Raw genomic sequence first — 15,663 nt, 5'->3', positions numbered from 1 at the left:
CTAAGCATTTATTAACAAAAAAGTATGCTTCTAGCCCTTGCGGCAGTAAATAAAAGTATGAAAACATGAATTAAGTACACCTCTACCCGATATAATGTGACCCGATATAACACGAATTTGGGTATAACGCGGTAAAGCAGTGCTCTGAGGGGGCGGGGCTGCGCACTCCAGCAGATCAAAGCAAGTTCGATATAATGCAGTTTCGCCTATAACGTGGTAAGATTTTTGGCTCCTGAGGACAGCGTCCTATCGGGGTAGAGGTGTATAACTAATGTCTGCCTGAGTCTGCAGCACTGTACATGTAGACAGGCCCACAGAGTTTTCTCTCTCCACTTGAAATTCCTGGATACAATCTGGCAATAAAATAAAATTGGAAACAATATATTTACCTGAATTTTTTTTTTTTTTTTGTTATGTTGTTAAATTTAGTAGCTGAACTCCAGGGCTACCTGTACTGATTTCAAAGCAGACTAACCTTCCTCCTGTCTTAACAAGCAGCAAGTAAGAAAAGTTATCAGGAAAATAGCAGCATTCTTGAGATAGCTTTCAAGAGGTGTTTCTTGGACTACTATTTTTGGTACATTTATCTACCCCTGCGAAGTTGAAAAGCGCTTTTTTTTTGCACTGGCAAAATAGAACCAAAATTGTCTTTGCTATTTTAGTGACTTGATTAAACTATATTTTGTACTACACTGCCATATGCTGGAGTATGAGTGTAAGACTGCTGTCCATTTAAAACTCTTGTGAAAATTAGAGGTGAATCAAATGAGGCTATTCCAAATGAGAACATCTTAATATAAATAAAATTGATGTGGGACCACTGGGGAATTACCTGACCATGTGTGCTTTAATAAATATGGCCCTGATCCCACAAACATTTCATGCACAGGAGTAGCTCTAGTGAAGTCACGGATACTACTTATATCTGTAAAGCTAAACATGGGGGACATGGATCAGCATTCACATTGCACTTCCCCTCAGTACCCAGCCCAAGCTGGGGAAGCTAATGATCCAACCAGCGGACCAAATTCGGTGATGAATCCAGGTCATGTGCCACCTGAGGCATGTTGCACATACACTAAGAAGAAGCCGCAAACATGAGCATAAGTGTTTTCAGGATTGGGGGCCTGTATCTGCCACTGTAAAGTATTTGAGACAGTAATTGTCTTTTTTTTTTTTTTTTAAATGGGAGGTTGGATTCTACCCCTATTACTACCTATAATCCATTTTGGCGGTGTAAAGATGCCATAAAAGGCTGGGAGTGGATTCTCCCAATCCCCCCATGCAGCAGCAGCATAAGACTGACATAAGCAACCTTACATTGCTTCCCCTCTCAGGCTAGGTCTACACTACCCGCCTGAATCGGCGGGTAGAAATCGACCTCTCGGGGATCAATTTATTGCGTCCCGTCGGGACGCGACAATCGATCCCCGAATCGACGCTCTTACTCCACCAGTGGAGGTGGGAGTAAGCGCCGTCGACAGGAAGCCGCAGAGGTCGATTTTGCCGCCGTCCTCACAGCGGGGTAAGTCGGCTGCGATATGTCGAATTCAGCTACGCTATTCACGTAGCTGAATTTGCGTATCTTAAATCGACTCCCCCCTGTAGTGTAGATGTAGCCTCAGAGGCTGTGATATAGAGGGTGGGCTGGAATGCATGTGCTTGGGACACTCAATGCTTGGGGGATTCAGGACTACAGAGAAGATTACTGAATTCAAAGATCGCTAAAGATTGTCTTTAGTTCGGAAGAATGAATCTGTGCCCTATTGGTGGGTTAGGGTGTATTTTTGAAAAGTAAGGTGCAAATTAAACATCTCCCTACTAAAAATGTTAGTTTATAAATAGATAATAGAGAGAGGACATATTAACCTTCCATCACTGATTTTAAAAAAATTCAAACTCAGTATTATTTAAAACTAAACAGTTATTATGTGGGCTCTATGGACACTCTACCTGGTCAAACTCTGAAGTTCAATTAGATCGGGGTTCTAAATTATGTTTTGTTAAGGTCCAAATTTCTTGGCCAAGATATAGTTAAGGTCCAGACTCCAGAGAAAATAATTTAAAAAAAAAAAAAGGAAATAAAAGATTTTGGGGTCCATTCAAGAACATCTGGCAATCTAGATTTAGCCCACAGTCTGCCTGTTGACTACCCCAGGATTCCTTAAAAACCTATTTGGAAAAACTACATACCTCTCATTTTTGCTGTCAGTTGTGGCCCTAAGTTTATTTTATATATATTTATTTTTATATATATGGTCTAGAAGAACTAGTTCTGGTTTAAAAGCTAGAGCAAGACCTTGAGACTATTCAGCAACTGAAACTACTAATATGGTAACTGACTTATTAAGTGGAGTTTCATGACAAAAGCGTGCTCTGGGATCTACAGTGGCTTCCAATAGGTTTTCAAGTGGAATTCTAGCAGCCTAAATCAAGATGCAGGACAAGTGACTGTAGCCATTTACAACAGTGCAAAGTAGGTGTCAAATGCTGCCATTCTGACTTGATAGTATTGCACTGCACACTCATTTTACAAATGGTACAAGTGACTACACAAGCATTGGAGTAACTGAAAATCAGGCTCAAAGTGTTATTAACTTTGCAACTAATGAGTTGGGACTTGGAGTTTGTCTTCACGTACGCTGATGCAGCTGCACCGCTGCACTTCTTTAGTGAAGACACTACTACACCCATGGGAGAGCTTCTCCCGTCAAGACAATTAATCTGCCTCTGCGAATAGTGGTGGCTACATCAATGGGAGAAGCTCTCCCATTGACACAGCGCTGTCTACACCAGGGGCTAGGTCAGCATAATTACGTCAATCAAGGATGTGGATTTTTCACACCCCGAGTGACACAGTAATAATTTACACTTATAGTGTCTTTCACCAAATGATTTCAAAGCACTCTACAAAAGATATTTGCATTATTTGCCCCCTTTGAAAATGGAGAAATTGAGATACACAGGTGACATGCACATGGCATGCAGGAAGCAGCAGTATTTGGACTAGAAATTAGGTCTCCTGACTGCACCTTCTCAGAAAACTTAACTTTTTGTTTGCTGTCTTTGTAACAGAGCTTAAATTCTAACTGAACAGTTTAAAAAAAACCTAGAATATCATGAGGCAAATTCTCCCCTAAGATACGTGCACAGGGCTCCCTTAGAAGTCAGTGAGAGCCAAAGACATTCAGGATCAAAACTGACTCCACTATTTGAAGTGAGATGTTCGTCTCTATACAGTATTTTTATAGAAGGATAATTCCACATTCCTTAAATTGTAGTACGACTGCATTAGTCAATGGGAATGTTTTGAGTGGTGGTTGCAATAGTTGGCCCACAGAAGGGTTTTTTTAAGGAAAACATAAAGATCTCATGTTGAAACATGAAATTTCACACTGCATAGATGCTATAGAATGTGTCAAAACACAGTTGGCTACTTCATGTCCACAGACTATCTTACAACACATTTACCATGGCAAAATATAAACTGGCAAGAACTGGGTATAGATGAACAAAAAACAAAAAAAAAACATCTGTAGCCTTTTTGTTCATAAAGTCAATAGAAGTTGTATCGGGCCCAAACACATCAGCCCATCTTCAGGCTTTTGTAAAAAGCAAAGAAGAAAGACAAGTGGGAAAACCTGGCTTGTGGTTGGATTTGCATTCCACTGAGGGCAGAGTTTGAGGCTTGTGGATAAAAACATTTGGAGAAGAAGAAAAAAAAAATTTTGGAGGCAGATGCATATGCAGTAATTTGCTTTCCTGTTACTCAATGGAGTTTCCTATGCCTCAGAAAGCATTTGTGATTACACAGAAAGTGGTACTACTCCCTGGAAAAGGAAGGAGGCTGTATATGTCCATAGCTGCACAGCACTCAATGGTGCTCCAGGACCCTGGTAAGGGTATATCACATATAACATGAAGATATCTCACACTTTGTCCCCCATACCTCTTAACTGCCCCCAAATTTTGAAGCACATCATTTGTTTTAGCCTTAATGTTACCTATGTTCTACACCAGTGGTTCTCAACCAGGGGTACGTGTACCCCTGGGGGTACACAGAGATCTTCCAGGGAGCACATCAACTCATCTAGATATTTGCTTAGTTTTACAACAGGCTACATAAAAAGCACTAGCCAAGTCAGTACAAACTAAAATTTCATACAGACAATGACTTGTTTATACTGCTCTCTATGCTATACTGAAATGTAAGTACAATATTTATACTCCAATTGGTTTATTTTATAATTATATGGTAAAAATGAGAAAGTAAGCCATTTTTCAGTACTAGTGTGCTATGACACTTGTAGTTTTTATGTCTGAGTTTGTAAGCAAGTAGCTTTTTAACTAAGGTGTAACTTGGGGGTACACAAGTCAAATCAGACTCCTGAATGGGGTACTGTAGTCTGGAAAGGTTGAGAGACACTGTTCTACACAAATGTATAGTGTCCCCTATTTTTTAATGTTGAAAAATATTTACATCAGAAATATGAAATCATTAACTGAAGTTACAGAAAGTTATTTACATGGAGGGAAGGAATCCCCCAGTATTCTAAATTTCCTGCATGAATAATTCTTGTCTTTGTCATACACTGCATCCCCATTTGGACCTTTGTAGGTTTTGAGGAATGTCACTTTGTCCAATCCTTTGTATTTCTTTATTCTAATAGTGGGCATATGTTGTTCTTCCCCTCTGCATCCCCTGCCCCTCACTCTGAAACTTGATCTGATTGTGCAGCTCTTTACTCATTTCAAGACTAACAACAAGGAAATGCCAGTGCGTATAAAAATCAAAATCACCACCCCTTACACACACCTTGCAATCCCTTCCCACCTCTCACTTCAGTCAACAGGGGAGAATCTACTTTCCCAGAATACTTTGCAGGAGAAGAAAAAAATGTGTACATCATTGTCCTCAGTTGAGTTCAATACACAATACTTTACAAATGGCAGCAGCAGTAGCTTCCTCTTTAGCCCAAGAAGGTGGCAATAGAGAAAGGAGGGGTGGGAGAGAATAAAGTCTCAGGGAAAGCAATAAGAAACAGAACTATCATGTGTGTCTCCTTTAAATCTGTGAGGATAACAGGTCCTGACACTAGAGCATCTTTCCCCTCCTGCACTCAAAGTAAGTTGCTAACTAGGTATCAATAAACATGCTGTCACCCATATGCATCTCACAAGGCCCCAAGGATATGCCTGCAGTGCAATAAAACACTTGTGGCTGGATGTGTCGACTGATGGGCTCAGGCTGCAGGGCAATAACATTACAATGTTGATGCTCAAACTGGAACCTTGGTGGGGTCCCAGAGCCTGGGCTCCAGCCCAAGTCCAAATGTATACAGTGCAATTTTATAGCCCCACAGCCCAAGACCCACGAGTCTGAGTCAACTGACAGGGGCCAGCCCTGAGTGCTTTATTGCAATGTAGACAAACCCTAAAGCCTATATGTCTACACTGCAATGTAAGCACGGGGTTTGAACTCAGGCTCAAGTGTAACCTCTCTTTCGTCCACACACAAATAATGCCAACCTAGGACTTAGACCCAGGGTCTACGGTTGCCAACTGTCCAGGATTGTCCTGGAGTCTCCAAGAACTAAAGATTAATCTTTAATTAAGGATAATGTCATGTGATGAAACCTCCAGGAATTCATCCAACTGAAGTTGGCAACCATACCAGGGTCTCAGGAGTCCATGAAGAAGTGAAGGGGACAAGCTGGGACACTTCAAGCCTTATTACTTTGTACTGTAGATGTAACCCTATTGTACTCACCAAAAGTATCCCACAATTTCACTGCTTGTCATTCTTTGGCCTTGGGACAGTCAAGTGTTCCCACACTGCACCACGAACAAAGGGCTAGATCAGCCCCATTTTGGGAGTGCGCTAGGAAGTCTGGGATAGGGGTGGTTGAACTCAGCTCCCCCCGCCCCCCAATGCAGTGCAGATGCTGGCGCTGCTGGTTGGGACCAATGGTTCAACAAGTCCTAACCCGGGGTTACAAATGAATGTAGACACTCAAGCCCTAGGTTAACAAACCCAGGGTCTGCTAACTCCAGGTCTACTAACCCTGGACTGGATGCAGCACAGACATGAGACTCCCAATCCCTATGCGGGGCCCATTCTTGCCACCTGGCTATTTAGCCTGTAAGCGCCTAGGGACAGGGAGTGTGTCCTGGGCACCCGGTAACAACACTGGGGGAGCAGGAGCGAGGAAATCTCTCTACCCACGCGCGTCTCACACTTTGCCCCCAGCCCAGGCAGCCCCTCCAGGGGAGCGTGAGGGCAGCGCCCCCGCTCGGCTCACCTGGCGCTGGCCCGCAAACAGCCGCCTCACTCCGCCCCAGGCTCCCCAGCAGCGGCTGCCACTCACCCGCAACTCTCGCTCATCTCCCGGCTCCACTGGGGCCGGCCGCCCGTTCCAGGCGCTGGGGCTGCCGCCTCCCGGCGCGGCTGCAGCTTCCCCGCCGCCGCTGCCTCCTCTGCCTCCTCTGCCCTGGGCTAGCGCGCGACGCAAATCCCGGGGAAGGGACTGCGGGCGGGCGCCGGGACAGCTGCTGCCGCTGCGGCGGGCTGGGGACTTGCCCAGGCACGGTGGGCGGGCGCCCCTGCGTTGTTTGGCCGCTCGGCCGGCCCTGCCCCCGCCTCCCGCTCTCTGCCCGGGCGGAGCAGCCCCCGCTCTGCGCGCAGGACAAGCCGCAGGGCTGGTTTGGGGGGGAGGTGGGTGGCGAAGCAGCCGGGGGTGTGAATCGGGTCTGCCTCCTCGCGGTATAACTGCGGAGTCGCTTCCTGGCGGAGCCGGAGTGAGTGCGGGCGGACGCTTGCCGGCCCCGGGAGAGGGATGCGCCTGGAGCACTGCGCTACAAAGCCCCGTAGTGCTTCTCCAAACCAACACAGCTTTGGGCCAGTGAGCAGCCCCGCTGAAGTCCTGGTGCACAGCTGGGTAGGTATTGGTAGGATCGGGGCCTCAGACTATTGACACAACGGTAGTTAATGCTGGTCTACTGCTCCAGCTGGCCCCAGCCCTAGTTCTTCAGTGCCTCTTGTTTCAACTCCAAAATTACCCATGTGGTTTCACCAACTCCAAGCCTTCAAAATCGTGAGATTGGCTTTAATTGTGAAAGAATCATGAGATTTAAGAAATAACTAGAGGATTCTTTTCCATTTGTCTTTTGATGTTGGAGGTTTTTCCAGCTTTTCTCTGCAGGCTAGAAGCTGACTTTATTAGGAAAGGACAATTGAGACTTTCAGCTCCAGCAGTTGGGAACTTTAAGAAAACCTCCAAAATCACTAGACATGATAAAATTGCAAGAATTGGTAATGCAGCCTATGTTCACCACGGATGTGGTGTTCCCTCGCTCTTATTGCAGAAAATGATTTAACAGAAATTCAAAATCATGAAAACGAGATTGGAGAAGGGTTTCTTTGCACTAAAGGAAGGAATCACAACATTTTAAGTATCAGAGGAGTAGCCGTGTTAGTCTGGATCTGTCACAGGACTCTTTGTTGCTTTTTACAACATTTTAAGTGTCCCTTATTTTGGGTCTTTGTCACACATTATGGCACACCTTTGGGCCTTGGCTGGTTAAGAATTATTACAATATTAACCTTAATCTATATAAAATCTTCAAATTCTATATACATAAACAGGGCTTCAAGCAGTTATAGGTATTTTAAGCACTGTGTTCACAGAAGAATCATAGAAGATTAGGGTTGGAAGAGACCTCAGCAGGTCACCTAGTCCAACTCCCTGCTCAAAGTAGGACCAACACCAACTAGGGTGTTGTCTACCACTGCTTGAAACAGAGCTACATTATACCATGATTAAAATAGTGGCACCTAGTCTACTAATTCTTCCACACATTTAAACAAGTTCTTCATGGTTCTCTGTAACCTGTTGCACTCTGTACCCTCCAACACTACCATACTAAAATGAAATGTTTAAAATGCAAATTTTACTTCCCAATATGGGTTCCAATAATGCTTCCCACTGAGCCACATTTTTCCATCTGTTAATTTTTAATGGTAAATTTTGTCTGAATAGGGATTGCAGGATCAAATTAAATCCCATTGCAGCAATTTCTTTACATTTCTCTCTCTTTCTCTCTCTCATACAATTTCAGCCCCAAGCTTACACCTACATTTTCTGTCAATTAGGGTGAGAGAAACTACCATACCACAATATTGATAAAACAAACATTTTAACCACTTAAACCTTGAGATATTTTCATTTATGATTGCCAGCGGCATATTATTATATAGTAGGCAGCTGTAAAAAGCAACACGATTATTTTCAAACCATTTTCGTATCCAAAATATTCTGAATTATTTTAAACTCAAATGATCAATTTAATCTTTGTCTCAAGAAGATCTTTAGTAGCCCAATCCTGCAGTCTTCTGGGTAAGCAAAGCTCCCATGAGGTTTAAGTTATTTATTCTAGTTTCAAAACAAGACTGCAAGAAACTCATTTGTAGTATTTCTCAAATTCTTATTTCTAAAATCCATCTTTTCATGTGAGACTTAGCTATTTCTATTAATCTTATAACACTGTGTCTTTTTATGTGTTCAAGGTGAAGGACTGCCAATCTAGGAAAATTTTAAAACTACTTAAAACTCCATTTTTAATTTCTCATAGCCTTTCCATTTATACAGCTTACCAAAATATTTATATTTAATGTTTATTTCCTTAACAGTCCTCACCTGCTGTAATTGAAACTTCTGCGAAGTCACAATTATGATGAATTTTCATATCACTGTAATTCTCCTGGCAACAGACTAATCTAAATTCAGGATTTAAGGATCAAACAGAGAAAGAGTTGGAGAGAAGTTGGTTGTGAAAGGAAAGGAAATAATAATAGCACTGGGAATATCTAAATTACTGTCAATTTTTTCTTTTCTTTTGTCAAATATGCCATGGAATGAAAGTCTCTTTTTGAAACATTGCCAGGAAAAGTAATTAGTTCCTGTTACTCCTGGTCCATAGATATTTTGCTGAACTCCTGCTGTGCAGGCTAATCATAATATTGTAGGAAAAATGGATTTTCCCCCAGATCTTTGAAAATCATGCAATACTGCTTTAACATTGTCCATTACCCCAACCCAGTACCTGATTCCATTCACCATACAGTATTACAATCAAGTGCTGGACCATGTGTCAAAGGGAATCCATTGAAAATGCTCACAGTGGCCCCAAACATTTTAACTAAAGTGCTGAGGTTAAAGTAAGGAGAATGTGGAAATGGCAGAGGAGTGCAGCTTCCTGTGCTAAAATGAAAGGGGAGGTTCCCCTCCTCAACCTGTTTTGGGTAAACAGGGCTCCTCCACAGCTCCCGCTCTTCCTTGGCTGGGGCAGAAAGAGCTGCCTGTCATTGTTAAATCTACTTTAACCACCGTTAAGATGCATGTTCTTCCCTAACTTCATGGGAAGAGGGTAGCATTGATGAAGTAATGGCAAAATTCAGTCCCTGGCTAATGAATGGATGGAAGGTCAATCAGCCAGGAAATAATCTTAAAGCCAAGGAACCGTAGTCCAAAGTTGTAGTGTGTGGTGGTGGTGTTTGGGGGGAATTGTTGGTCTTTGGTTCCTTTTTTTCCCCGTGGATAGGCAGTATCATCAATGAGAGCAATAGATGTAATCATTTGTATGTATATGTTCTATTAACCATTTATAACTCTCTTCTTTTCTTTTATTAATAAATCTTTAGGTAGGTTACTAAGGATTCGCTGACAGTGTGATATTTGGGTAAAATCTGAGATTCATATTGACCTGGGGGTATGTATCTGATCCTTTGGGATTAGAAAGAATCTCACATATGGTGACATGGGTTTTCAATAACCTCTCACTATACTAGATTGGGTTGTCTGGATGGGAGCCAAGGGCTGGAATACCTAAAGAGGACTGTGTTTGGCTTCTAGTTAACCAGGGTGGTGCTGAAGAAGCTCTCTTGTTACTGGATTGGTAAATCTAATTATAGAATAAACCACCAGTTTTGGGGAGATTGCAAGAAATATGGCAGTCTGCTCTGAGTGTGGTATTCTCAGTGTTGCCCATCTCAGGCACCTGGACACAGTATTATCTCTGTATTTGGCACTGATGTGACACCTACAGGAATACTGTATCCAGTTCTGGTGTTCACCATTCAATAAGGATGTTGATTAATTGGAGAAGGTACCGAGAAGAGTCATGAGAATGATTAAAGAATTGTAAAACATGCCTTATAGTGATAGACTCAAGGAGCTAATTTTATTTATCAAAGAGAAGGTGAAGGGGTGACTTGATCACTGCCAGTAAGTACCTACCTGGGGAACGAAAATTTTATAATAAAGGTATTTTCATTCAAAAAGGCAAAGTCATAACAAGATCCAGTGGCAGGAAGAAGCAACTAGACAAATTCATACAGGAGGTCAGACTAAATGATCAAAGTGGTCCCTTCTTGGGCTTATCTCTGAATCTAATATTGTAAATTCTGTAGCTCAAGTAATAAGTGGTATAAGTTTGTGCTGCAACACTAAAGGTTCAGGGTTCAAAATGAGCTGAGAATGCATGATTTATTTGTTGGGGAGGGGAACAGAATTTTTTTAACCTTTTTTCTGTTAAAAAAAAAACCCTAGGAAATTACATTTTAAAATAACCCTTATTAAAAGAACATTATTTGGATTGGAAAGTCAAGTACTTGAAAGTTGGGAAATGCCAGATTTATGATTTCATGTCCAATCTTAATTCTGCCTTCTCATGTGTATGCAAAAAGGTAAGTGTTTAATAACTTGATCACATACCATTTTTTTTCACATGATCCTACCTGTAGATTGGTGGACAAGAGGGCAGAATTAATGTTACATGGGCAGCTGTACACATGTAATTTCCTAACTTTTAAGTATGTGACTTTGCTATCTAAAGTTATTTTAACTTTTTATTGGTAATTTATATATTGCTGTACATATATAATGTAAGGTAGAAATGCATTACTTAACTTTTCAAGTAAGTGTTATATGAGTGTCATGTATGGGCTTTTCAAACAATTAAGCTTCATCACTGCGAACAAGGCATTCTGACCAATTTTACAATTAGGGATACTGTGTCACAGAGTGATTCCTGGCTGAACCAATGTCAGCTCTGTTGCAATACAACTTAGTAATATAGTTAAAACACGACTTACTGTCATTTTTATAGCCAAGATTAAGCTATGTTATAATACAGTCAGGAGATCACCGAGGTATGTGTCCTCTAAGTCAGTGTTTTTCAACAACCGGTCCATGGATCGGCACCAGTCCCTGAGATCTCCCTGACAGTTTAGGAATGCAGCAAGTCAGTCCCTGGTATCAAAAAGGTTGAGAAACACTGCTCTAAGTGACATGCTCCAAGTCAGTGGTAAAACCAGGAATAGAACATTTTGGCTCACACACAATTACCTGCTCTAACTTCTGAAATAGCACTCTGTCACATTACCAGTAAAAGAACATAGAAGAAATAAGACAGCCCCATAATACTGGACCAACATCTGCTGGTGAAAGAGACTAGTTTTTGAGCTACAGAGTTCTTCTTCAATTCTGGAAAAGGTACTAAATACAAGGTGGAACAAATTGTTTAGCATAAGTAGTATGAAGAGGTGTGCCTGGCCCTTCAAGACCTCCAGCTGGAGGCTCTTGGTCATTCCACACTCCACCCCAGGAAAGGAGCAGCAGAGGTGGGTCCTCCAGTCCCAGCCAATCAGTGTCCAGCAGGCTCAGATAAAAGGAGCTGCAGACCTAAACAGGTCAGTTCCTAGCTAGGACCAGAAGAGCAAGGAAGGGTGCTTATTGCTGGTTACAGGTGCTCAAAAGGAGAAACAAAAGATGGGTTCTGGTGTGGTACTTGCATTTAGCAAGGAGGAATAGGCTTTGAGAACTTTAGCCTTGAGGTAAGGGTGAAGAGAAAGAGGCTGTTTGGGGAAAGGCCCAGGAAATAGCAGAAGAAAACTGAAAGCAGCAGTATGTGGTTGCTGTGTATAGGATCCCTGGGCTTTGACCTGGAGTAGAGGGCGAGCCTGGGTTCTACCAACCTACTAGCAAAGTGGCCTAAACCCCAAGAAGGGGTGGCTTTGATGGGAAATAAAAGTGAAGAGTAGGACTTAAAGGGGCCCAGAGATGGGGCTGAGGACCCTAGTGAGGACAAACAGTGTGGCAAAAGCATTGCTACCCCATTGCTATCCATTTTAGACTATGACTTGCCCAGGGGGCTAAGACACTGAAGACATGCCTAGTGAGCTTAGCAACCTACAAGGGGTGCCAGAAGAAAAAAGATTTCAGCACCACACCCAGCTAACAGGAGGTATTCATGAGAGGTGAGTGTCCTGTCCCTCCACCCCGCCATCACAAGTAGTTAACACATTCTAACTTTCACGGTGGAGTGCTCCTTAACACCTCTGCAGCCATAGGACCAAAAAAAGGGAGATTAATGGGTTACAGATTATTGTAATAAACCCTAAATCCAGTGTCTTTATTAAGACCATGATGTTTAGTGTCTAGAAAAGTAATGAATTTAAGATCCCAGGTGCCTCTTTTGAAGGCATTATGCAGGTTTCTTTTGAGGATGAGGACTGAGTGGGTCAGATATAGAGAGATCATTTTGTGAAAAATGTTTGTCTACAGGTGATAGTGTTTTTTTGTCTCATTTTTCTGTGTGTGCTCATTTAAGAGTACTATATAGTAATTGTCTGGATTCACCCACATAGCTGTTACTGGGTTATTTAATGCACTGGATGAGGGACACCACATGGATCTTAAAAGATGTTTGTGGGAGAGAGGTATTGATCACTGTGGCAGTGGAGATATGTCTACAGGTTTTGCATCTGTTGTTCTGGTGCAGCTCGGAGTTGGTGGGACCTGGTCTGTGAGGACCTTGTGTCTGATGATGATGGGCATTGTTTGAAGGCCAGAAGAGGGGGGTGGGGAAAAGATTTCTTTTGGGATGCAGTCCCCATCAAATATGGGTTATAATTGTTTATTGATACCCCCTATGGAATGGTAGGTGACAGCTAGAGGTGTGCATTGGAGGATGTCTGGGAGGGGGGCTTTTTGTTTCTTTGTTTTGAAGAAGGTTCTCTCAGGGGTACTTAGATGGCCTATTCCATGATGTGACCTACTTCTCTGGTGGAGTGTCCTTATTTGGTGAAGGCAGTTTTACATTTGTTAAGGTGTGTTTCCTGAACTTTCTCCTCTGAAGACATTCTGTAGTATCTGAGGGCCTGGCTATAAATAAAGGATTTTTGTGTGGGGGGGGTGATCCATGGATTTTTTTTTTTTTTGTACATAGTTGTCTGTAGGGTTCCATTGTTGAAGATGGTGGTGGTCAGGAAGCTGATGCTGGTGCGGGAGTATTGTAGAGAGCCTTTGATGGTTGGGTGGTGGCTGAACTTGTAGTGGAAATCTATGAGGGAGATTAGGTTGCCCATCCAGAATATGAAAATATTGCTGTATCTTGGGTTTATCATTGGGCTTATGGTGCATTTTTCCAGAAATTCATCCTCAGGGTGGCCCATGAAGAGATCGGCATAGTGGGGAAGCCATCCTATGTCAGCCAGTTCAACATGAGAAACTTAAAATATTAGCTTCTGCAGCTAACTCAGACGTCTTCACTTTCATTTTCCTGTTTGTTCATAATCTGGAAAAGAAAAACAAGCTTTCCTGCTTTTTCAGGTCCCAAACGATTTCTCAATTTGGAACGAAGTAGTTCAAAGGAAGAACATATTTTCTACACCGGCAGAAGCTACTGCTGTTAAGTGAGATTATCACTTGAACAGTCTCTGAATCCAAGTCAATAGGAGGTTTTTTTTTTGTTTTGTTTTGTTTTTTTTTGTTTTTTTTTTGTCCCTAAAGACTACAGAATTAAATCAGAAGTTAGTAAATGTCAAGGGCTTGTATTGGATTATATGCAGTGTACACAATTTATCACCCATTTTAAAAGCTCCTTTATAATTTTTAAACATTAAACTATTTTAACAGCAAATGTTTCACAAGTAGAGCAAAAATACCTACTAAACCCCCTTTGCTTTTCCTTTTTTTCTGTCAAAAGGATAACACTGCAAATTTGCATCACTTATTCTTTGTTTTGTAATCCTTACCCACATGAGAAGTCCCACTTGTTTCAATGGGAATACTTGAGTAGGAATCCTCATGTGAATGAAGGTTTGCAGAGTTGGGCCTTCAATTTATAACAAATTTGAGCTTGCGCAAAATGAGATGTTACTTCTGGAGTATTCATAGCCTTAGCAGTCCAGTATTTTCTCATAATACCCTTACAGACCTTTAAACAAAGGGGTGGCTTTTGGACAAGAGGCATTTTTAATTAGCCTCTGGCAAATTAGATGTCATAGTATTACTGTTCACTAGCTATTCAAACCTTCATATCAAAGCATATCCCTTATAAAGTGAGACCTGAATACTGAGTGATCAAACAAAAATGAGTTAGGATAACCTGAGCCCTAATTTCTCTGGTGCATTTGTTTTATAATAGCTTAAGTAGTTTTGAACCCTATGAAAGATGTGAGGTGTGTGGTTTTTGTTTTTTAATTCAAACCTTTAAGTTGTCTAGAATATGAATTCAAATTATTTTCTTTTTTAAAACAAATCCTCGTAGCATTATACAATAGAATTTTGTATTAAATTTAGGGCTGTCTTATCAGTTAACTCATGTGATTAGCTCTAATTGCAATTAAAAAAATTAACTGCAGTTTTAATACCACTGGTAAACAATAGAATACTAGTGGTGAACCACGGCCACTGGAAGCTGCAGGGAGCCATCCTGTGGATGATCAACATCAGTAAAATGTCTCATGGCCCACAATCAGATTACCCTGATAGACTGCATGCAGCCAGCAGGTTGCCCACCACTGATGTAGACTCTGCTGATGCATATTAAGTTCCCTACTGCACTGCCCTAAATAGCATTTTTAATTTAATATGGACAAGAACATCATTGTTACACTAGATAAGCCAATTGTTAAAGCTTCCCCATAAAACACTTCATAATGTTTCTTCAGGAATGGATTTAATAGCGGGCAAGGTGGAGTCTTTGGATTCTTCTTTCATTTTAAGAGATTCAACCTACCTGCCATTTTCAGCCCAAAGGATTACAGGACTTTCCTGGTTTCCTGTCTGCGCATGCAGGAGCCTCCTCACCCTCACTCTACCCCAACCACTCCCCATTGAGTCTTTCCATTGAAGGTCCAAGTTACCAACAATGCTTTTATCCTTAAAACTGTGGACTTCACATATTTGTGTATCATCTGGCACAAATAACCACACTTTCAAGAACACCATTAATTTTTAAAAAATTAAACTATTTTAAACTTGTTACATCATGTACTTTGTCTTCAGCTAGGAACTGCAAGCATTATTTGTGTAAAGCTGTAACTGCCTCAAACACATTTTTACCTCTAGTATCAGGGGGTAGCCGTGTTAGTCTGTATCTACAAAAATAACAAAGAGTCTGGTGGCACCTTAAAGACTAACAGATTTATTTGGGCATAAGCTTTCGTGAGTAAAAACCTCACTTCTTCGGATGCATCCGAAGAAGTGAGGTTTTTACTCACGAAAGCTTATGCCCAAATAAATCTGTTAGTCTTTAAGGTGCCACCAGACTCTTTGTTGTTTTTGTAGATACAGACTAACACGGCTACCCCCTGATACT

At 41.7% G+C, this 15,663-nt stretch overlaps 1 protein-coding gene across 1 annotated transcript in view; it reads right to left on the bottom strand.

The window, feature by feature from the left end:
- Positions 1–6,440, bottom strand: part of PLAGL1 (PLAG1 like zinc finger 1) — a 67,373-nt gene extending 60,933 nt beyond the window's left edge. The window contains exon 1 of the mRNA XM_034765494.1: positions 6,369–6,440. The gene's annotated coding sequence lies outside the window, so the exon portion shown is untranslated. The remainder of the gene's footprint in view (positions 1–6,368) is intronic.
- Between the last annotated feature and the right edge of the window lie 9,223 nt (positions 6,441–15,663).

The sequence above is a fragment of the Trachemys scripta genome, chromosome 3 (genome assembly GCF_013100865.1).
Source record: "Trachemys scripta elegans isolate TJP31775 chromosome 3, CAS_Tse_1.0, whole genome shotgun sequence".
NCBI classification, from domain to species: Eukaryota; Metazoa; Chordata; order Testudines; family Emydidae; genus Trachemys; species Trachemys scripta.
The sequence above is the reverse complement of the archived record's forward strand: the minus strand, read 5'-3'. Positions and strand labels throughout refer to the sequence as shown.